Raw genomic sequence first — 4769 nt, 5'->3', positions numbered from 1 at the left:
GTCAAGTGTAAAAATTTTGAATCGTTTGAAGATAAGACGAGATAGTAGCTTGCCTCAATTCAGTTTGGAAAGATTTGGTTGTGCGGGATAATTTTTCGTGCATAAATAACTCGCGTTACGCTTTTAAGATCATGGACAAAATCTTTTAAGTGCGCATATATTAGTCCAGAGTAGGGGCGGATTTAGAAAGGGCGGGGGGGGGGGGGGGGACGTCTTTTTTCCTAGGGATTCGACCCCCGACCGACTCAAAGGATCCTCCCTTTGTACTATTTTGAAATATCCTAAAAATGTTCTAAAGGCGCCTTTGGCGCCAATATGTACCAATTTTGAGGGGGGGGGGGGGAGCGCCAAAAAAAGCGCTTTTTTGGTCAACATTTTCCAAAAAGTGCCTAAAAAACGCCTTTTTTGTCTATTTTTTTTTAAATTTTTGCCTGCGGCGCAAAAATTTTGCCCAAAACAGGGTCTTTTTAGTGATTTGTAAGAGCCCGGAAAATCAATTTGGTCGACCTAAAAAAAAGGTTATACCCTTCTTAAAGTTTGTTGGGCTACGTAAGGGGCTCACTTTGATATAATTATGTCTGTGATCGACTGGGTATTTTTGGCGTAATTTTTGGTTAACTAAGAAAAGCCAAAATGACCTATTTTTGGGGTAAAATTTCGGGCCCGAATTTCGCAAAACAATTTACACCATATTAATTCTGCTAAAATTTCAAGCAAGTTTTGTCTTCATAAGTTTTCACCTAAACTCAACCCAATTTGAGAAAAACGGGTTTTAAATTTCAAGTTTAACGCGTTTCGTCCGGTTAATTTAAATCAGCACTGTATTCAATGGGACAATAAACATTTTTGATAAAAACTATTATTTTGATTGCCGAAAATTGACCGATTAAAAAAACCACACCAAGCATAAATATTCCGTTTTCTTCGAAAATCGGAACAATTAGCGCTTGAGCGTTCTATTTTAAATTCCAATTTTGCTGCCTTCTGATTGGTCGAAAATTTGACTGACTAAGTCTACTTAACAATTACCCCTTTCTTGAAAGGGGCTAATAGTTTAAGTAGATCCTTAAAACTTTTTGCGTATAAAATGAATGCCGGTCCTCAAATTGCGTATTTTTTTTCCAATATTGAACCACGATAAAAAAAACTACAAGCAGTAAATCACACAAAAGGCCCTAAGCCAACAACTAGAAAACGAGACATTGAAGCTACAGGCTTCTGTGAAATACATAAAATTCAGTGGAGCGCAGGAAATTCAATGGCTAGTTCTGAAACAAAAAGAAAAGTACGACAAGATTTCTTTTTGTATTAGGGTGAAGGCCTGAATGTTTTGAGAGACTACTAAGGTCGACTGAATAGTTTTTATAGAAATTTTTGTAAAAAACTTGATACTTGAAATTCAAAAAAAAACGAAAGAACAAATTAAATTTTTCAAATTTTATAATTTCCTTTTTTCCCTTAAATGATTGAAATATTGTCTATCAAAGTCTTATAAGTCCAAAAAACTTGACTCAAGAAAAAATGGAACTAATTGTGAGATCCAGTTTTACATGTTGTTAATTAATTTGGTCAACAAAAATTAAAATATCAATCGTAATTAATTTTTGAAATTCAAAGACTTCAAAGTGAGATTTGAAAGTTTTTCAACTCTCAAGTTTCAAATCTCAAGAGTCAAGTTTTTTGCATTTTGCATAAGTTTTTTTTAAATTGAGACAAGTAATTGGCATCTCACTGTTGCAATCTGATTGGGCAGTTTCCTTAAAAAGTAGGATAAAATTATTTTTCTGGAATTTTTTTCAGTGTCTTGCATTTTCATTTTTGTTTCGACTACAAGTATTTTTGAAGAAAATGACGCAATATTTGTCTTCGGGGTAATGTTGAAAAAAACTACTTTCTAATCAGTTCTAATCAGTCAGAGTTTCTGCGTTATCCATCCCATTTGGATTATACTTTAATGTCATTCATGCTACCCGGAGAACATTCGGGATTACCTGCGTGAAGATTCTGCGCCCCTTGAACTGAAACCAGCTACATTGGTTACTGATTAGTCAAAGGCCTAAAACACTGTCGAGATCATCTGATCTAAATTCAAGAATGTGCATAGGCTAGATTACGCTAACTCAACAACTTTAAAAATGTTTATTGCTGCGATAACTCTATTTCTAGATATGAATCGAGCCAAAATTCGAAGTTTGAAAGAGCATCTTAAGATGGTTTCCGACTATTCTGTTCGCAAGAAAGCCGAATTATCTGCCGAGCTCACCAGCTTGATGGCTAAAATTTCTGAGGTTTTCAAAGAGCTGTTCCCGACAGAGAGTAGAAGAATTGACGAGGTACAAAATACGCCCCTCGAAAAATCGCTGGAAAAATTAAAGCTGATTGAAGGATTTTTGTTTGATCTTATGGACCAAGCAGAAGCTCAACATTGTGAGGTTAGACAACTGAATACTTTAGGAATTTCCTAATAATTTTCAAAACAGTTTTCGAGCGGAACAAGAATATGTTAGAATACAGAATCAGCAAACCACATCATCGTTGCAAGAAAAGTTTCAGTAAATTTGGTTACTTGCATGAGGAGAACATAAAAAACATCAATAGAGTGAGCAGGAAAATTAAAGTTTTTCATCTAAATTCAAGAAGAATTTCATACATACTTTTAAGCCATTCCTACTTCCCCGGGAAATTTCAGAACAAATGTATTTAGCTCTTTGGTACTAACAGGACCTTGTTACCAACAGTGGCTGACAAAACTTTTTATCATCAAAAATATTGATAATTTGGGCTCACAAGGAAAAATATGCTACCTTCGCTCAATTTTTATCAACTTAAAAAGATTTATAAGATGCTACCTGCACTCAATTTTAATCAACTTAGAAAGATTTAACAAATGTTTCATAAAACTTCCTCATTTTTGAATGCTATCATAATCAACAAAATATACCAAATGTTTTAAATCTTTGTTTTTAGGCATCGATGAACGCAGTTCAGACTCTTATATAGGTCGCCTGGATTTTTTTGTTTTTTTTTTCAGGAAAAGTCTTAAAATTAGTTCTGGCTCAAACTTACTTTTTTGCGGTTTGATTTTTTTAAGTTCAGTTCGTTTTCTTTGTTAAAAAGAAGGCAAACTCTATTATCGAACAGCAAAAACGTAAAGGTCACGAAAAACGTTCCATCATAATTTAAGCAACAAATTCAGAGAATTTTAAAGCCATCTATTTTTTCTTCGAAACTGAAAAATTTAAGGTTCTTGAAAAAACAAGTCATTTTTTTTCAGTTTCCTTGCATTCATTACTTTTTTCCAACTGTCAGTCGGCTATGTTTAATTTAGATCTCAATCAGCTAATTTCATCAACTTTTTTTCTTAGTTGTTTTTTTTTAATTTACTGTTTCAACCCATAGAAGATCAAATTCAGCATACAGCAATAACAAAAACCTATCAACCGTACAGTTTTACCCCCAAATCGTGCAATTTCCCAACACACAAATCTTTTGAAAGATAACATAGAATAGAATTTATATCACGTACATAACAGATTTAATTATCAACATTGTTTCAAAAGATAATCTAACTAAATTTTTAGCTCATCAAACTATAAACTGTACAAAAAAGTTCAAATTAATTACATTAATTTATTCATAATTATTATAACTAAAGCATGCTTGAGGAGAACATTATACGATCACCTAGTGCGAGATTGTACGATTGATCCGCAAATCACAGAATAAAAATGAGTGTTTCGAGGATGCTTCAACATCAAAATGCAGAAACTCAAATAGGTTGTATGATTTTTCCGTTTCTGTAGGAAAAACCACAAAATGTTTGCTATTTTCGCCCAAAAGTTGGCCGTAAGTGCGATAGTTGCCCCGAAATTTCATAACTGAGAGTTCAAATTTCCTGTCAAATGCACATAATTGTGCACACCTTTAAATTTTACCAAATGTTTACGGCTGGTTGGCTGAAAAAAGTTAATTGTCAGTGGATTTTGTAACAGGCTGGCTGGAAATAGATTTGTTGCAAAATCCGCACCATTGCAATTTTCTTTGATCTTTTTCGCTGTTTTGGTTTCAACAAAGAAACAGCTAAGCCTCTGTGTTCCACAAAATTGCTCCAAAAACAGTCAATTTTGCAGAATCGACAAAAAAAAGTTCCGAAATCCGGAACAAAATTTGCGGAGTCGGGAACAGTTTTTGGAGTCCATTTATTAATTAATATTTGTGTATAGTGAAATTACGTTCTCTTAGAATCCGCAACAGTAAGCGGAATCCGCAAATTACCAGCGGAATTTTCAAACTGTGAGCGGAATTCGCAAATTGCAAGCGGATTCAGCTAATTTTACGTGGAATCTGCCTACATCTGCGAAATCAGCTTGCAATTGCGAAATCACCAACAACTGGCTATGCGGAATCAGTTCAAATTTGGCCTCGTAATATTTGTCAAGTTATGCATGGCCAAAACAAATGTTAGAAGGCGCAAAGATTGCGAATAGCAAAAAAGAAACGTGTATATTCTTTAAAGAAGTTTTCAATTTTCAGCATCTTCGTCGACTCTAATTGGGTTGATTTTACCAAAAAAGGTAATGCGCAAAAAAAATGAGCATGAAAGTAACTCATGTAAGGTCCAAAATGTGGATTTTTACACTGAAGTTTCCTAGCTGATTAAAAAAAAGAACATCTTTGATCCAGTTTTTTCAGCTTTTTTTAGCCGAATTGAGCGAATCTTTAGATTTTTTGGATATTTAAAATGATGAGAATTTTAAAAGGGTTGAATT

Source organism: Symsagittifera roscoffensis, chromosome 7 (genome assembly GCF_963678635.1).
Source record: "Symsagittifera roscoffensis chromosome 7, txSymRosc1.1, whole genome shotgun sequence".
Taxonomy (NCBI): Eukaryota; Metazoa; Xenacoelomorpha; order Acoela; family Convolutidae; genus Symsagittifera; species Symsagittifera roscoffensis.
This window is presented reverse-complemented; position numbering follows the sequence as displayed.